The following is a 20,672-nucleotide window of genomic DNA, read 5'->3' on the forward strand; positions in this document are numbered from 1 at the left end:
CAGGGGGCGCATCTCATTTAAAAAGCAAGCGAGAACTTAATTGAACCTACTGCACGTGGGTGCGACAATTAGTAACAGAGACCTTACAGCTATCAGCGCTTCCATCGCTTGACCTTCAGTTAATGAAGTGCGTTGATTGTCCTATTTCTGTACAAGATATTTATGTCTTGTTCCATAAAAAAACGGGAGAACTGCCGGATATCAGAAACATCCTACCACGATATTTCGGCGCAGAGTCTTCTGTCTTTCCTAACTTTCTTCGGGACCGATGACCGTAGCAGTCTGGTCCCTTTAATCTCCCAAAACAACTAACCAACCTAACTTTCTTCAACTTATTGAAGATACTTCGGCTAGGGACCTACTAAAAATGAGTGTGTATTTTACCAGACGCCTTTCGCTTACTTCCAGGGTTTGTGTCTGACGTCCGCTTACATCTAGAAGTGCCGTCTGCTGGCGTATTTTCCAGGGTGAGGTAGTTATGATTGTAGCCAAATTTTACGTATGATTGCACCACTCCTCTTTGTTTGACGCACCACTAATGTTTACTAGTTGTTGTTGTGGTCTTCAGTCCAGAGACTGGTTTGATGCAGCCCTCCACGCTACGCTATCCTGCGCAAGCTTCTTCATCTCCCAGTACCAACTGCAACCTACATCCTTCTGAATCTTGGTCTCCCTCTACGATTTTTACCCTCCACGCTGCCCTCCAATACTAAATTGGTGATCCCTTGATGCCTCAGAACATGTCCTACCAACCGATCCCTTCTTCTAGTTAAGTTGTACCACAAATTTCTGCTTTCCCCAATTCTATTGAATAGCTCCTCGTTAGTTATGTGATCTACCCATCTAATCTTCAGCATTCTTCTGTAGCACCACATTTCGAAAGCTTCTATTCCCTTCTTGTCCAAACTATTTATCGTCCATGTTTCACTTCCATACATGGCTACACTCCATACAAATACTTTCAGAAACGACTTCCTGACACTTAAATCCATACTCGATGTTAACAAATTACTCTTCTTCAGAAACGCTTTCCTTGTCATTGCCAGTCTACATTTTATATCCTCTCTACTACGACCATCATCAGTTATTTTGCTCCCCAAATAGCAAAACTCCTTTATTACTTAAATTGTCTCATTTCCTAATCTAATTCCCTCAGCATCACCCGACTTAATTCGACTACATTCCATTATCCTCGTTTTGCTTTTGTTGATGTTCATCTTATATCCTCCTTTCAAGACACTGTCCATTCCGTTCATCTGCTCTTCCAAATCCTTTGCTCTCTCTGACAGAATTACAGTGTCATCGGCGAACCTCAAAGTGTTTATTTCTTCTCCATGGATTTTAATTCCCACTCCGAATTTTTCTTTTGTTTCCTTTACTGCTTGTACTGGAAGATGAAGAAGCTTGCACAGGACAGAGTAGCATGGAGAGCTACATCAAACCAGTCTCTAGACCGAAGACCACAACAGCAACAACAACAATGTTTAGTTCAAAAAAGGTTCAAATGGCTCTGAGCACTATGGGACCTAACATCTATTGTCATCAGTCCCCTAGAACTTAGAACTACTCAAACCTAACTTAACCTAAGGACATCACACAACACCCATTCATCACGAGGCAGAGAAAATCCCTGACCCCGCCGGGAATCGAACGCGGGAACCCGGGCGCGGGAAGCGAGAACGCTACCGCACGACCACGAGCTGCGGACACAACGTTTAGTAACATTCCCCTGGATAAAGGTATGTCCGTGTGTTTTGTGAGTGTTGTTTTGTCAACTTACGTGTTAGAAAGTTTTTAGATAAAACGCAAACGAGAACTATCTATCTGTGGTTTTCCACACATGTAACAGGCCCTTTTACTTGTGTTCATATCTATTTATTTTCATACACTACCAGACGAAAAAAGTTAAGCACCCAGAAGCGAAGGAGGAAACGAAACAAAACTTCACAGTTTGAGGCGGTGTGTGATGTTATTTCAGATATAACAAAATCGAGTCAAATTCACAAAGAGCTTGACAGTATGAGCCCACTTATGACATTTCACCATCTCTGGCCTGTATGCACGCACCGATTTGGTTGGTAATGGTGTCATGAAGTCGTTGCAGCCTCTCCCGAGGCGAACTGGCTATAACTGTTGTAACTGACCCAGAAATGCACAGGGTCTGGGTTAATGTTCAAGCTGGTCCCAAACATCTTCCAACGGGCAAGGCATAGATCTGGGCATCTTTCTGGTCACGGGACTACCTTTACATCAAGCAGCAAGTTCATACAAACACGCACCCTATGTGAGGAGTATTGTCCTGTTGAAAAATAGCCCTTCTGTACTGCCGCATGAGGGGTAACTCACGAGTATGTACGATGTCCGTGACTTACTGTTGTGATATCAGAGTTTTCTCTATCGCTACCAGCCGCGATATGATGAAGTACCCGATGGATTCCCACACGATGAGGCCAGCAGTCACTCTGCTGTGGCTCTCGAAAGAATTGGAAGACTGCGAACTCTCTCCTGGTCGTCACCATACTCGCCAACAATGGCCATCTGGGTTATGCCCTACAACGTCATACGAGAGGCATTCAACAAATAATCTTACAATTTTTTCAGGGTCCAGTACACTACATTAGTCCCATCGTTTCTGGCTACAAAACCCTGTTTTTCAACATAATCTCCATTCAGTGCGACGCCCTATCACCAGGTTACTGGGATGGCCTGTATACGCTCACGGTACCACTCTACTGGTCGACTTTAGAGCCAACGTTTTGCTGCATAAATAACCTCCCCATCATCCACATCCTGCCGCTTCTGCGCCGCAGACTGCATACCCATTGCGCCAAACAGATGAAGTCCAAAGGTGCGAGATCCGGGCTGTTAAGTGGAAGTGGAAGAACAGCCCAACGAAGTTTTCTGAGCTCCTCCCAGGTGCACAGATTTGTGTGAAGCCTCGCCTTGTCATGCAGAAGTTCGTTTGCATTTTCGTGGTGACGAACACGCTGAAGGCGTTTCTTCAATTTCCTGAGGCTAGCACAATACACTTCGGAGTTGATAGTAGCACCATGAAGGAGGACCTCAAACAGAATAACCCCCTCGGAGTCCCAGAAAACCGTCTCCATGACTTTACCGTCTGACGGTGCGGCTTTGAACTTTTTCTTTGGAGGAGAGGCGATGTGGCACCACTCCATGGACTGTCGTTTTGTTTCCATTTCGAAGCGATGAACCCATGTTTCATCGCCTTTGAAGATTTTCGTCAAAAAATTGTCACGATCAGCCTGTAACGCGCAGGTATCCCCGCACAGATGATCCTTCGTTGCTCTTTATGCTATTATGTTAGGGGTCGAGGAACCCAGCGGGCATACACCTTTGAGAATCCCAGCAAGTGGACAAGTGTGTCAGCACTACCAATAGACACGTCCAGTGTTTGTGATCGGTCGATCACCTCGAATGGGAGTATCCGCACGTTTCAACATTGCAGGATTCACAGGTGTGTGCGGTCGGTCGGCACGCGGAAGATAGGACAGGTTTGTGCGACCTTTTCATTTATTGCTATTTACTCTATCTGCAACGCTTTTGCAGGCAGTATCTTCATATACTACTGTATGTACTTGCAAAGTTTAATCAATGTACAAAATATAGTTCAAGAGATATGACGTCATAAAATTATAAACAGCCGACCAGTTGCAATGGATAAAGAAATTCTTTACCTAGGTTTCGACAAGTATAAATTTGTCTTCTTGAGAAGGTAACCTAAGGGCAATGAACATCATAGCTTACATTAGAAAAGTATGAAACTTATAAGCCAAGAATAAATTTTAAGACAAATTTGAGAACTCGTGCGTTACAGACGTATGATAACGACGACTGGTACTTACAATTTTACATTAGTAAGGACTAATGTACCATCGCCGTTTTTACAATTGTCGGCATAGATCCATGTGTCAGAAATAAAATATAGCCCTAGAATTAGGGTTTGTCACGTTAATATAAAATAGCTCATGGATCTTGCAGAGCTCACAACCGACTGAGTGTGATCGGCGAGCGTAGTTACTCTGAAAACAGGGCAGGTGGCGCTCGTGCCGAAAAACATGTGCCAATTGGCGTACAAAAGCAACGTGTAAATTATCAGTATTAATAACGTCATTAGGTAGAGTAACAATAAAAAAGGAAGGAAATTAACACTCCCGTTGTAACAGTATGGGAGCATTGGTAAAAATAATGTAGTTACACATAAAAAAGGCAAGTGGCGCTTACGCCGAGAAACTTACGCCCAGTGGCATATATAGCCAAAATATAAAAAATTACATTACTATATTAGTGAAGCCCACAAACGGTATACATGTCAGAACTTTAAAATTGACAATAATGGCTCGTGTCAAGAAAGAATTACGAACACTGGTACACGATTCTGTTAATAGACATTCACAGGAAAACAAAATTTTAGAGCCAGGCAAAATCACATAAGGGCCGATGTAGTAGCAAACATACATCGTGACAAAACCACCATTACATAAGGAGTAGTGAGCTTAAAGCACTGAAGGTGCATCATAGCTTCCTGAGGAAATGAACCACTAAGCATTAATGTTATACCGTAAACAGTACAGGTTTAAAGCCTTCGAAAAATTGTCTACAAGCAAGGTTCAACTGGTCGTTCAGTATATTACCGTCCTTGAGCTCGAGATGTTTGAAAATTTGTAACTCTTCCCACAGATCTAATCTACGCCCTTTGTCTTCTCTGTGTGGGATAAGACATGAACTTTGAGATGCGTGAAAGACTAGCTTAAGTCAGACGTTTGAAGTTGTTTTATACGTGGGAGCTCGATTCATGAAAGAATCAGGTATCCTGGGTGGTGTTACAGGTTGCTTAGTACTGTTCTCACTTGCTTCTGTGGCCAAAATTAAGGACAATATCTCTGACGTAGTGTCTGTGGCACATTTCAGAGACTGTGGATCGATACTACATTAATCCACCCGTTACTAACACTTGACCCATGGAGTATACTTTGTGTTCACCAAAACCAGCCGAGCAACTGAGACTGGCCGTTGAATGAGGTACAAGTATTACGGTGCAACTTCTACCTGGTTATTATTAAGGCCGAAAGTGTAGGTTACAAGTTTGCGAGACGAGGAGGCAAGTCAGACGTGAATCGGTTTCGCATAACAGATTAATGATTTACTATAACAGTTTAGGACGTTGATAATCTGATCAGACCTTCCTGACTCTGAAGGGGAACAACAAACAGTTAACTTACAGAAACACAGGCAGAATAGCGTACATAATTTATGTTGCCCTACAGTAAGGCGACATTGTGAAGTTATAAGTGACATCCAGGTCCACGGCGAGCAAAACCTCATCTCATGGGAACTCCATAATCGCTCAATAAAGACAGGAAGGAGGCTGTATATTACATGTAAAAACACTAGTGTATTATCTATGGCATACTTATCCTAGTCGTTGGAGGCTAATGAGGCATCTGAATTACTGTCAAGCGTGGAGAAATCACGTACTAGCGTTTTGTCCAATAATGATTTATTTTTAACCATTGTACTCTGTACTGCTTTGTACGTCACATAAAAACTGAAAAAAACGAGATAAAATAAGCGCTTCAATATCCAAAAAGTTCCGCAGCATGTAAACAGTGTTCTGCGGTTTGTTTGTTTTCACATAGGTATCGTGCACCTCCGCCGAATACCGGTTTCACACAGCGTCAGGGTGTTTACGAATGTAAAGGTTGTTTTCTACGGATACTCTTCTTCGCAGTGTCGGAGCAGGAATGCCTAGCAGGTGATGTCACGAGATGAATGCAGAACTGCACTCCGTATCTTTAAGAAAGTATCATCGCATTCCGCTAAGCGCGAAGAAGGCCTCAGGAGGTAACGACTAAGTTTGCTTTAAACAGGTGCGCTCCTCAGCGGCAATGCTGAGCAGATGGCGCCTAAACAGCACACGGGTCACAGGTCAAACAGTCGGGCAATAAACTTAGGGTTTCGAGACGCCAGCAAGAGTGAATGGGGTTCCCAGGTGACACAGCCAATGCATTGGACAAAGAGGGAACCGTCTCGGAATCATCATCGCCGTAGCCGAATATAAATCTTTGCGCAGGTATACATGTTTCACGTGTTCATAGCAAACATGTTTCTATACTAAATGAAAAGCACCAGTTGATTTTGTTCTACAATATTACTTTTATTGTTAACCGGTTTTCGGCTTACAAGGTTTAACATTTTAAAATGTTCGGATAATAAGTTGCCGTCTCTTTATCTAAGAATAGATGATGAATGCAGCTAGCCTCTATCTCTATGTATTGTCTTGTCTGTATAGACGTGTATCTGTTGCCTTTAAGATCCCTTCACCTTCACACATAAATCTATACAGTATAGTAAGGCCCTCCCCGTTCTTGGCTGATCCGTGATAAGACAGGCGAAAAATTAGACTAATGGAGGATTATTAGTATTATCTCTATTTTCATTCGCTCTCTATCTCTTTCTCTCCTTTATCTATGTACAGTTTTTAATATAATATTTCATTACGTGAAATCAGCCAAATAGAATCTTTGGCGGAGTCCTTCTTCTTGGTAATCAGCGGCTGGCTTGCTGTAAGAGATCTTTAAATTTAGTATTACTGTTAAACACTGCAGTCAGTCGGGAGAATCAATCGTGTAGACAATTGTTCCTTTTACGAAAGATTGCGAATTCCAGATGTGTACGAAGCCTTTTTGGACGATTTAACACAGACTCAGTGATTGCAGGCTCTCTTCGACACAGCTGAAACTTCCCCACTAATTACAGGGCCAACGTGATCATCAAATGATTCAGAAAAAACTCATTCGTTCATTCACTCTAGAACAAAAAAGTCACAAACCTTATTTATGGAGGAAATTGTGTATTAAATCAATCTCCATTACATATCCAGATCTCCGGTGATTCCACGCCTTAATTATTTTCCTTTTACAGTCTCTTTCTCTTCAAACAAACCGAGAGCGGCACAAATGTTAATTGGCTCGCTTTAGCGAGAAGAAAAGCAGAATATGTATCCCTCAGAAACACGTCAATCCCTCAACAGATACTCCAGAAGCTGTCCTAGTTACGACTCTAACAACCATGGAGAATGCATATATGCATCTCTGTTATTTCAAAGAATAAACGCACTAGGAAATACTTTGGCGTCGTCGAGCTGTCGCCGCATATATTACGAGAAAATCAGATCAGATAACTTTTCCAAAGTGAATGAATGTGGATGGTTTGATTGAAAATGATTAATTGGTGCGTGGTAGAGGGTATTTTCTGTGCCATCTTCAGACATTTACTGAGTATTATCACCAAAGAAGTTAAATGTTAGCAGACAACATTGGAAGAAAAGTAACACATCTAGACTGAAGTAGAAACATGCAGTAACATCTTTGCAATGAAATATGAAAAACTGAACAGTACATTAATAACAATGAAGTTGATAGGAAAACCTTTAGCACAGAATAGGAGTAGCATGGCTACATAACAGTATCTATTAATAAACAAAACTAATAAAATAAAATAAAATTAGTACTAGACAAGGCTGCATCAGTATACCTCCTGTATACCTTGTAAGCCGAAAACCGGTTAGCAATAAAAGGAATATTGTAGAACAAAAGCAAACTGGTGCTGTTCATTTATTATAATGTTGTTCTACCAAGAACCGACGGAAGATTCTGTTAATATGTTTCTATACATTAGAGAAAAATCAAAAAATAACACTAAATCGGGGAAACATAACGTAATTAATGCAATATCTTGGGAAATGTAGATGTAGGTGAACAGCTAGAAAACAGGTGAACTGTTAGGTAGAGTTTTCCTAAAATTCTGAAACAAGTTGGACGCTGTCGCACATTGTCCACCAATAAGCGAGGTACGATCACGACCTTCTCAAGGCGTTACGGGACGTGGAGATACCAACTTTAAAACTCGTAAAAATGACCCTGAGCGACATCAATTGTAACATAAAAGCTAATGGCAAATATTCCAATAATTTTTCGATCTTTCAAGGATTTAAGCAAGGAGATTCTGTATCAGCGACGTTATTTGCGTTGGTTCCGGAGGCTGTCGTGCGAAAACTGCCAAACAAGACTATTTTCAACAGCACAACTCAGAATATGGCATATGCAGAAGACATAGCCATGCTTGGGGGGAAACAGAGACTGTGTAGTTTTGGAACGCGAAGCAGGTGCACTTGGATCGGTCATAAGTAAGGTAAAAATGAAAAAAATATGACCCCCACCCGAAACGAAACAAGGTGGGCAGGCGTTGAGCTGTTTTTAGGGTTTCAAAGAGTAAATCAGTTCAACTGTTTGGGAGGAACGGTTACCTAATAGAATATGGTAGCAACAGAGATAAAGTCAAGAATAGCTGTAGGTAACAAGTGGTATTACAGCTCCCTTAACATAGTGCGATTCTTCAACGTTTTAAAACATCTGAAGATGACAGTTTACAAAACGATTATAAAACCTGTTGTTATATCTGGATCCGAAACATGGACAATAACACAGCAAGTCAGAAATGCCTTGGATGCATGGGAACGCAAAATACTGCAGATGATGTATGTCGCAGAGTGCGATTATGGTGCTTGCGAAATAAGCAACAGTGCAAAACAGTATCAACTCTATAAGAATCAATCAATCACGGTAGATGCAAAGGTACGTATATGAAGCCCCCTGCACACAGGGACAGTAGTGGCGGCCAGTAGAACTACGGTAGCCAATACTGGCCACTAGTAACTGTCCCTCCACAGTCCCCGTGTGTAATGGTTCTGCCGTACCACCGCCAAATAAGCTACTAGCGGCCAGCAAACTCAAGCAGTTTTGAGTTTAGTGGATGATAGAGGGCCAGTAACATGGTCACGTGATCTAGTGGCAGCCATTACTGAACGTGTCTTAAAAGGTACTGGCCGTTAGATGAGCGCTAGACGCTGTAGAGGGAGGAACTACCATTATGCGTCTCATACTTCCCTTGCAAAATGTCTTCAATACCCGAAGAACAGCAGTCAGAACCAACTGCTAGTATAAAACGCAGTGCGGACAATAAAGTTTTATTTTGAAATATACATGAACTACAAACTATTATAGAATATAAGTCATTGTGATTATGCCAACAAGGCGAAGAGCGAGAGTTCTATGATGAAGTTATAGAGCGACTTACTGGGAGTATGGAAATGGAAATGAGCGTTTGGCGTCATTGGCCGGGAGGCCCCTCGCGGGGCAGGTCCGGCCGCCTTGGCGCAGGTCTTATTACATTCGGCGCCACATTGGGCGACCTGCACGCCGGATGGGGATGAAATGATGATGAACACAACACAACACCCAGTCCCTGAGCGGAGAAAATCTCCGACCCAGCCGGGAATCGAACCCGGGCCCGGAGGACGGCAATCCGTCACGCTGACCACTCAGCTACTGGGGCGGACTACTGGGAGTAGGGATCACAGTTCCCGACATGGTTTTTCGATAGTCTGTATAAAGGCTATAAATGCAACGTAAAGCGGTGAACTATCGAAGGTGATTTCATCAAAGTCGAGCGGAGCGGGTGTGGCTGACATCTGCGTACTGGTTCACTGCAGACGACGGTTTCTTAAGAAATCAGTTTTCGGTTGTTAATGTCTGAGCGTGTAAAATCAAAACCGTGAGCACAGGTAAGTCAGTAAACAGATATTCAATTAATTTTCACCTTTCTTGATGTTAGGTCACATAATTTCTGTGACTTAAAAATGGCTCAAATGGCTCTGAGCACTATGGGACTTAACATCTGAGGTCAACAGTCCCCTAGAACTTAGAGAACTACTTAAACCTAACTAACCTCAGGAAATCACACACATCCGTGCCCAAGGCAGGGTTCGAGCCGGCGACCGTACCAGTCGCGCGGTTCCAGACTAAAGCGCCTAGAACCGCTCGGCCACACCGGCCGGCTCTGTGACTTACTGAAATAGTAAAAAAGCAAAACATATTCGAACACACAAGAAGAAATTGATAAGAACAATTACTTCAAATGAAAACACTCTCCAGAGAATGTCATTTACTAAGATACTAGGATATATCAAAGGACTCCCACAACGAACCCTCTGTGTTTCAAAACGTTTCCCAATTTTGTTAGTGTTATCAACTATTAATATTTAAGGAAGCTTTGCGATTCACTGAACGATAACACTAGGAAGATGTTCAGAACAATTTATTTTACAAAGTTCGTCTATAACTTAGTAGGGCTGTGCTACCCGTTAGATACCAGTTGCCTTCGTCTATCAAGACACTCGTCCGTCGCCACTGAAGTACTGAGCCAGTTTCTTCCTCGTTTCCGAAGCAGTTTTCGAATATTTATTTGTCGAGCGAGCCCTTCTCAGTGACAGTAATTCTGTCCCAGTTGAACGTTACTGGCTGGGTTGAAAAACTCCAGTGTCAGGACTTCATGATGAACCCACACTCTTTCAAAATACGTTGGTGGTGATGTTCGCAACCATTTGCGGAGAGTAAGTGTGCACTCTACAATCAGATCTACGGTTTTGACAAATTACTGCAACCAGTCGCCGTTTGTTTTATTCTTCAATTTTTATTTTCCATTGCAGGTTTCGAATCGCCTAGCGATTCATCATCAGATGGTACTTATTTGTTGCATGTTTGCAGCAGTGAGGGGCTCCTGTAGAGTTGTAAGTCAGTTTCTAAATCGACGTCGATTTCTTTTCCAAAAATTCTAAATCTTGCTGCCATTATACTAAACGTATTTTGCACCACTCTGAATGCATGTGATAAACAATAGTTGAATATACGTTCAATATCGTTTGGAAACGTGCGTCATTAAGTTCACTGGCAATGGGAACGCGCCAGCACCCAGAATAAATTGGTCATCAGGAAAATTTAATGTAGTATTGTCTAAGGCTGACTTAAGCCAGGATAATATTGTGGCATTGACTCTTTCATTGGTTCCCACATCTGTGTATAGAAACTTACAATCAGCGTTTACTAAAGCCAAAAGTATAATGCTGTAACGACCTTCGTGGTTGTAAAACTCAGAGCAACTCCTAGGCAAACGCTTTATGGCCATGTGCTTTCCGTCAACAGCACAACAACAGAAAGGAAAATTCCAATTGTTTCAAATTTTTTTGTATTTCTTCACATTCCTCCGATGTTTGCGTAGCCTAAAAAAAGAAATATTAGTTACAAACTAAAATTTACAAGTGCGTACATACGCTCACCGAAACATTGAACGTTCTGAGTGCGATTTAATTAGTGGTAGCCTTACAATTAAAAAACCGAAAACAAAAACGGGCTTGTAAGCAAGTTGGCAAAAATTGAGAGTGCTGTTGAGAAGTTACAGAAAAAATACGAATATCTGAGAATTATTCAACTTTAAATAGACCTCAGCTGTCGAGGTTGACTTATTTGGGAAATACGCTGCAGCTCAGTTGAGGGACCACCCTTGAAAAATTGCCTTACATGCCAGGGCCATATTCAGTCAAAGCTGACAACAGAGAAAGTCGAACTGTTGGAAGCCCCACAACGATCAACTACTCCTATGTTATCCGGAACCTTGTCCAACGCCGGTGATTCAGATGACAAAACTATAGTGGAAGGAGATTTTCGTCACTGACATTTACAGCAAAATTTCACAGCCTGATAAACAATTTTTGTTCCATACCTAAAATTTAATAATAAATTTGTTAAATGATAACCTCTTGTATGGTTGGTAATGACAACCGCAAAATATATATGACATTTTCGCGTTTATTTACTTTTAACGCACCAGTATTACCAAGAATGTGTTCCTCTTGTCAAGTATGTTTGGTACACGATACAAAAGACAGGTCCACTCTTGATTTTTCATCTATAGTATACTATAAATCAACTTGTTAGCTAGCAATAACTTGTGAGATCTTACCATCATTTATTCTTGTAACGCTGTAGTTACAGCTGTAAGTACTTCTGGCATAAAAATTGAAATGGTGTTGCACAGTAATCGAAACATGATGGACAGAGTTTGGTAGCTGCCACCAGTAGTTAAAATAGCAAAGTAGCCTCTAGTTTTGGACGGCATGTACTGGATATCCCATTTGCGAATTTATTTTTGATATTTTGTGTTCAATTAAATTATACAGTTCGTCAAATTTTTCCACATTCATTTTCATAATTGTCTTCTTTCTAGATGGTCCTCCTCGGCAAGTTCCCGTAGTACTGTAGACGAAACTCCCAGCTGATCTCTACGGCGGACACAGTCTTTAGCCCAGAACGACCTATCTTAGTTAATGTTTTATGAAGCTCTTCACTTAAATAATGTACAATTTCTTTCACAGCCTCATCAATAGCTTCCTCATACTCTTCATCAATCTCGTGTATATTCCCACTCATCCTCGGACAATGCTACACTCACCATGTCCACACACAAACTAGCTACTGAACAGGATGGGGGAAAATAAGTTAGCTTCTCTATTAGCAGAAACTGCAAGGGGGTCCACAGTCACACAAGAGGTGATACCTGTGGTTAATGAGTCCAGGCAGACATGTCTTGTAGGTTAAAGCCAAAGACCAGACAAGATGACAATCAAGATAAATAGAACAAAAGAAACTTCATCTACAGTAAATAGGAGTAAAGCTAAGGGCTTACTTCATCAAAATATCAGGGGAATAAAAAATAAAGTAGATGAGCTATTAGTGAGTTTAGATGATCTAAAAATAAGAATGATGTTGATATACTATGTCTGTCTGAACACCATGTAACTGTAGGCACAGATAGTGTCAGTAATTTAGTATCTTACACTTGTAGACCTAGGATGGATAAACGAGGAGTTGCCATTTTCATAAAACAACGGTATAAATGCAAAAATGTAGAAGTAAGCAAATTTTGTTTTGATCAGCACTTTGAGGTTTGTGCATGTGAACTTCAGCTAGATAATGTAGTATTGATATTAGCAACAGTGTACAGGTCCCCATTAGGAGACTGGGAGCTGTTCATAAAAAAAGTTTGACTCCTTACTGTGCTGTCTGTCAGATAAAAGAAGAAGTTATTAATCTGTGGTGATTTCAATGTATAATTTCTAAGTAATTCTGATAGGAAAAGTGACCTAGAAGTGATCAGTTTCCCTACACGTATTGATCAGGACAGCAGAACGCTAATAGATAAGGTATTTGTACAGAAAGAGGATGTAAAAAGAACACAGGCTTTCTCTGTGGTAAAAGGGTTGTCAGACCATGATGGACAACAGATTAACTTACAAAACCTAAAAGCGTGTATTGTCCGGAAACCATTACGTAAAAGTGTGAGGTCGCTCAACGCAGTATCTACAGAGCACTTCAGAGAAAGCGTAAGAAATGTTAACTGGGAAGATGTATATAATGAGCCAAATGCTAATGATCAATGCAACATATTTCTTGATAAATTTATGTCCCTTTTTAAACATTGTTTCCCAAAGAAAATTACTAAATGTAACACCACACTTTTCAAAGAAACCTTGGATTACTACAGGTATTAAAGTGATTAAAGTGTCTTCAGAAAGGAAAAGAAAACTACGAGACAGCAAGAACTAGTAAAGATCCAGGAGTAGTTTTACAGTATAAAAATTGTTGTAACATACTGAGAAAAGTTGTAAGGAAATCAATAAATATGTATGTTAGAGAAGAAATTAACAACTCCAGCAGTAAAATAAAATCAATATGGAGTGTTGTTAGGAGGGAGACAGGAAAAGTAACCACTGGGGTAGGTAGTATTACTATTAAAGAGAACGAGACCATTCTAAGCAACAGTACACAAGTAGCTAATGTATTTAACAACCATTACTTAAGTGTAGGAGAAAAAATTGATGAGAACAGTACTTGGGAGAGTCTGTTTTGAAAAAATTTAGGCAGATTAACTTTCACCTGACAACCTCTTGTGAAATAAGTAAAATTATTAAAGCTTTGAAAAATAAATGTTCTGTTGGAGTAGATGACATCTCTAATAAGATATTAAAACAACGTGGAGCAATTACAGCTGATGTTCTGAGTCATATATGTCATGCATCCTTAACTCAAGGTATTCTTCCAGGCAGGTTAAAATATGTCATTGTCAGATCTCTCTACAAAAAGGGGAACACCACAGAGGTCAATAATTATCGGCCAGTATCCTTGCTTACAGCATTTTCAAAAATCTTTGAGAAAGTAATATACTCAAGAGCAGTTAGCCATCTAAACAGTAATGGGATACTTAGTAAATCACAGTTCGGAGACAGCAATATACAATTTCACTGTCCACATAAAAGAGTCTTTAAACAGTAAAATGTCACCAATAGGAATTTTCTGTGACTTGTCCAAAGAATTTTATTGTGTGAACCATGACATTATGTTACAGAAATTATAATACTATGATATAAATGGAATAGCATATGATTGGTTTAAATCATACCTACAGAACAGGAAGTAAAAAGTTTCCTTATATAGGTCAAGTGATTTAAGTAAGTTTGCCACTTCATCTAACTGGGGTGAAATTACATTAGTTGTTCCTCAGGGTCCAATCATGGGTCCCTTATGTTCTTGATATATGTGAACGACCTCCCTTCCTATCTGAAACAGGAAGCTGGACTGAAACTGTTTTCTGATGATACAAGCATCATTATTAATCCAGTAAAAGAAACTCCAATTGAAAATGATACAAATAAGATCTTTGGAAATGTCATTAATTGCTTTTCTGCAAATGGGCTTGCTCTAAACTTTGAAAAAACGCAATACATCCAATTTTATTTCCAAATAAACGCGAAAATGTCATATATATTTTGCAAAAAGTACAGTTACTTCAATAAATATAACACATCAACAGAAGTCAGTAGACGGGGTAGAGCACACTAAGTTTTTGGGTGTACATATAGATGAGAATCTTAATTGGAAAATTCATATTTTTGATCTTGTAAAGCGACTAGGTGCAGCAACTTTTGCAATCCGAATAACTGCCAATTTTGAGGATATAGAAATTAGTAAGCTTACATACTTTGCATACTTTCACTCTCTGATGTCATATGGAATAATATTTTGGGATAACTCAACATTTAGACAAAAAGTATTCACTGCTCAAAAGAAAGTGGTTAGAATAATGTGTGGGGTTCATAGTCGCACATCTTGTAGGCATCTTTTTAAAAGATTGGGAATTATTACAACAGCCTCACAGTACATTTACTCACTAATGAAATTTGTTCTCAACAACATGGACGAGTTTAAAAACAACAGTGACATTCATGATTTTGGTGCTTAGTTTTCGAATCATGAAATATAAAAACTGATAACCGACCACTGTCTATTACTGTGTGTTATTCTGACATAACATAATGAAAGGTAAGGGCTGTGTAGGATTTGAGAGTTTTTTTCGTAATCAGTAGATTTTTCTACGATGCAAAATTTCTTGATCTATTCTTTCTAGTTTCTGCTATAAAATTTTCCTTTAGCTTATAATAGGATCGTAGTACTTCGTGCACGAAAAGTTTACTACAGTATGATGTGCAGGTCGAAGACAATCGTTGCAGTCTATTACCAGGCTGAACCTTGTATAGGAAGTGCTGTTTTATCCATTCTCTCTTGCTCAGTTAAGCATTTAATTGGATTACTGTTTGATTACTATAAGTGTTTTACATAGAAGAGGGACAAAGACCTACTCAATCTTGCGTGCAATGAATATGTATGTGAGATGAGCTTTGGGCTGAAAATATATGCTTCTACTGTTTATTAATAAACCAAGTATAAATGTATGCCTTTCTCATTTTTTCCTTATTATTTTCTCTTTGAGGGTTGTCTTATGTGGAGTCTGCGTGTGGTGCAGCTTTTTTGTAGTTAGAATAGTAATTACGTAGGTTCTGAAGTAATGTCGTCGACATTTCATACGAAAGTTAATAGGGAACATAAAAACCACACTTATTTTTTCAGTCTAAAGGTGAAAATGCTTTAAAGAAGGAAGCGACGTGACCTCATGCGGGCAAGTTGACAGTGTCAAAACATAACGAACAATACACTTTCTATTGTGTGTAAAGTAATTTTTTATTGCAAGCACTGCACAGTTCAGAAAGAAATATCAAAGTGTTGAGGTTCCTTAATACTGTTACTTGCTGACGCATTCCCCTCTCGCTGAGCGAGGCGGCGCAATGAAATCATATTTGGAAAGATAGGAGTTAATTCTCCATCTGGATGTCCACATTTAGCCTTTCTGCGGTTTCATTAAACAACTTAAAATTAGTATAGGATGGTTTCTTTGTAAAGATCAAGGCGATTTCCTTCCCCTATTTCAGCTTGTCCTCCAATCATTCAATCGTCGACGATACGCCACGCCCTAATCTTCCTTCATTCCTTGTTCCTCTTCCTCCTTCCAGAGGGTCGTTACATCCCTTTCTGGAAACGTAGAGTAAGCACAGTTCTACGTCAAGTTCTCAATTCGCTAATTGTGCTATTACCAGAGTGGAGCCATTACAAACGCTGACTGTTCTCTTCTCCGAGTAATAGCCCACATCATATTTAAATTACCAGCGTACAATGACCTTTAAATTCCCAGAGTCTCTATTACTAAAGAGACTTGTGGGTCACCGCTAGAGGAGATGTGGGGTCAGAAGAAAATGGCAGTTGCAGAGTAATATCTGAATAACCAGAAAAGCTCTCGAGAAAGCCGCAAAGTGTTTGATAATCTTTGTCTTTATCGTAGCCTGGGTGTTGGTGAAACAACGATCCACCCTCAAATTCTATTTGAGTAAACTGAGGTTCGGATCTGAGATCCAGTCCAGAAGGTGGGTTTAATATGTCAGGGAATTCAAACAACAAAGATAACTATAAAATTGTCAGACACCAACATTATGATGCAACAGGAAGTGATGGGTCTGGGTTGAGCGGTGAGTGATCATAATTTTAAAACTTTGATGAAACAACATGACAGAGATTTTATATTACAAGCAATCTTAAAAAAGAAAATTATTAGAACAATGAGCTAAAATCCGACAAGTGGATGAATAACAACAGATGCTCAGTAATAGACTCATGCCCTCTCAGTCAAGACAAAATGCAAGATCCACCACAATTAATTAAAATCCAAAACCAGGTAAGAGCCTCCAAAGACAATAATCATGTTGTTGTTGTTGTGGTCTTCAGTCCTGAGACTGGTTTGATGCAGCTCCATGTTACTCTATCCTGTACAAGCTTCTTCATCTCCCAGTACCTACTGCAGCCTACATCCTTCTGAATCTGCTTAGTGTATTCATCTCTTGGTCTCCTTCTACGATTTATACCCTCCACGCTGCCCTCCAATACTAAATTGGTGATCCCTCGATGTCTCAGAACATGTCCTACCAACCGATCTCTTCTTCTAGTCAAGTTGTGCCACAAGCTCCTCTTCTCCCCAATTCTATTCAATACCTCCTCATTAGTTATGTGATCAACCCATCTAATCTTCAGCATTCTTCTGTAGCACCACAATTCGAAAGCCTCTATTCTCTTCTTGTCTAAGCTATTTATCGTCCACGTTTCACTTCCATACATGGCTATACTCCATACAAATACTTTCAGAAACGACTTCCTGACACTTAAATCAATACTCGATGTTAACAAATTTCTCTTCTTCAGAAACGCTTTCCTTGCCATTGCCAGTCTACATTTTATATCCTCTCTACTTCGACCATCATCAGTTATTTTGCTCCCCAAATAGCAAAACTCCTTTACTACTTTAAGTGTGTCATTTCCTAATCTAATTCCCTCAGCATCACCCGACTTAATTCGACTGCATTCCATTATCCTCGTTTTGCTTTTGTTGATGTTCATCTTATACCCTCCTTTCAAGACATAATAATCATAATATAAAAAAAATAACACAACAAAACAGCACTGGAGCAAGCCATAGGATGAGAACAGTTTAAAAACACATTTCAGATTAAGAATGATTTGATTGCTCTTGGGCTAGAACACCAAATACAATCTTACTATACCACTGAGAACATACCTATGGAAGTTTGCTCTTAATAATCATGCCCACAGTTTCTGCCAGTAATAAAGTGGCAAGAAACGAAAGATATAATGAGGCGTAAGGAAATTCGTTACAATTCAGAATTCCAACAGGATGAAAGAATTTTTCCAAATAACTTTCCAAAATAGCTTTAGGTCGTGTACTCAAATTATGGGTAACAACATTAAAGAGAATATGCCAGGTTCACATATTACTTATTGCAAAAGGAACCACAGTGGTGATTCAATATGACTAGATCGAAGGCACTAAAATATGCCAAGCGTTCGCTTTGCTCAGACAAGCTTACATTACCTGACGAAAGGTGCAATAACATAACTCAGAGGTTCATTGAGTACTACTGCATAGCTGGCCGGAATCATTACAATGCAGGTACTCAGAATTGGAAATGGAAATGAAGTCCCATGCTTCTTGACAGAGCGTAGGGAGCCGGCTGCGGTTGCCGAGCGTTTCTAGGCGCTTAAGTCCGGAACAGCGCGACTTCTACGGTCGCAGGTTCGAATCCTGCCTTGGGCATGGATGTGTGTGCTGTCCTTAGGTTAGTCAGGTTTAAGTAGTTCTAAGTTCTAGAGGACTGATGACCTCAGCTGTTAAGTCCTTCCCGGCGGGGTCAGGGATTTTCTCTGCCTCGTGATGACTGGGTGTTGTGTGCTGTCCTTAGGTTAGTTAGGTTTAAGTAGTTCTAAGTTCTAGGGGACTGATGACCATAGATGTTAAGTCCCATAGTGCTCAGAGCCATTTGAACCATTTGTTAAGTCCCATTTGAACACAGCGTTGGGGAACGATGCGGGAGACCCTCACTGCCGCACTAGGCAAGGTCTTTATGGAGGTAGTTTGCTGTTACCTTCCTCCTACCGTAATGGGGATAAATGATGATGATGAAGATGACACAACAACACCCGTCATCTCTGGGCAAGTGAAAATCTTTGACCCCGCCGAGAATCGAACCTGGGACCCCGTGCTCGGGAAGCGAGAAGGCTACCGCGAGAGCACGAGCTGCGGACTGCTCAGAATTAGGTACAACCTATTACAAAAAATGCCTAATAGGTACGAAGTAATAACTGTTCATACATGCAGAGACTAAGAATCTATACACACTAAAAACATGGTCTGCTCTTTCCTGTCTATGCGATGCCGATCGTGTAAGGGAGAGTTATCAGCTTGTACAAGAATGGAGCGAAGTGCTGCATGACAATACACTTACTAAGCTCAAGACGCTGTCCCAAGTCGTGCCTCCCAGAAACCGCCACGGACAGACGACTCTACAGCAAACAGCAATGAGTGTGCCACACTCCCGCTGTTCGGACAGCGCACTCTTGTTATTGGCCACCGACAAGTCAGCAGTGGTCGTACTCCCAGTTCTGGCTGATACGTCCACCTGGTCTCGCTCGCCGACTCGCGCCAGTGCAGGTGATGCGATGCTCTCATCGACAGCACAGTTACGGAGTGGCGCTTCCGCACCCGGAACTCTGTCCACATACTTTCCAAACTGCCAAGGCTGAGTGCTATGTCTTGTGACGTCAGAAACATCATGCTTCAACTTGCAGCAGGAATCCAGAAGAAAATTTTGCAAGTGCCATTGAGCATTCGTTATCTATGTCACTAGTGAACAGTGTAATTTCTACATCTATGTCTACAAATCCATTGAAAAGTGCTCGGCAGAGGTTAGTTTTTCTTGTGGGGTTTTAGGCCGCAAAACATCTAAGGTCATCAGTGCCCAGTATAGGACCATAGAATGCTGGGTCCGCGATGGTAAAAAACCGTTGCAAGGTCCAATACAAAAAGCAAGAATAAACAAATCTAAAACACCAAGACGTTACGGAAGAGTGTCTAAAATACGTCGACAAGACACCGGAGTCTCCAGGTAGAAATCAAATCTCTCTTGTCATATCACTGCTTTTTAAAAAAACTTAAAACGCTAGCCACAGCTCGCACGTCATCCGCTAAAATGTCCGGAAAAGCAGGCGGCAGCCCGACCCTGAGACGTAAGTGGCTAAAATAGGGGCAGAGGATCAGGAAATGTCTGACCGTTAACGGCTGGCTACAGAAAGGACAGCTGGGTGCAGGGTCGGAGATGGAATGCCGACCTCAGAGGGAAGGTAAAAGCGAAACGGTAAGAAATGTGAAAGCTCAAAGTGGTCGTGAGGGCGCAATTTCGTTTTCTGAAGGCAGAGTACAAGGGGACGGTGCAATGCTAAATGCAGCCATAAATCCTATTTGTGGGACTGAAGGATGTGAACGTTTCATTGGAGGAGAGTCATGATGAGGAAGAGATTTAGGGGTGTCACCTCGGTGGCTGCCGAGTGACAGCCGTTCTAGAGTCGCTACTACAGGGCACAGAAGCAGGAGGATCCCTGCTCCATGGGGTCCACTGAAGCATCAGCTTGCTTGTGCGGTCGGTCTGCGGAGTTCAATGCTGAAAAACGGTTGTTGGTGCGCGTCGGCGACACGAATGCCAGCTAGGCTAAGGTATCACATGGCGACACCGTCGAAGAGGATCTTCAAGTTAGTGGAGAAGACCGTTTGCCTTTCGTGGGCTTCTTCGAGCCTTTCCAGTTTGGCTGGAGAAACAGAGGTTATCTTCACAGGAGTACTCCTTCTGCCTTTCCGGTCTACTGGCTGCGTAGCTGGTGGCTTCGCCCCTTGAGGTGAGAGTTTGATGGCTTTTTGCACAGCTGGACTGGGGGATGGCGATGCTACCTTGAGACTGGGCTATTTCATAA

This window comes from Schistocerca cancellata, chromosome 5 (assembly GCF_023864275.1).
Source record: "Schistocerca cancellata isolate TAMUIC-IGC-003103 chromosome 5, iqSchCanc2.1, whole genome shotgun sequence".
In the NCBI taxonomy this organism is placed as follows: domain Eukaryota; kingdom Metazoa; phylum Arthropoda; class Insecta; order Orthoptera; family Acrididae; genus Schistocerca; species Schistocerca cancellata.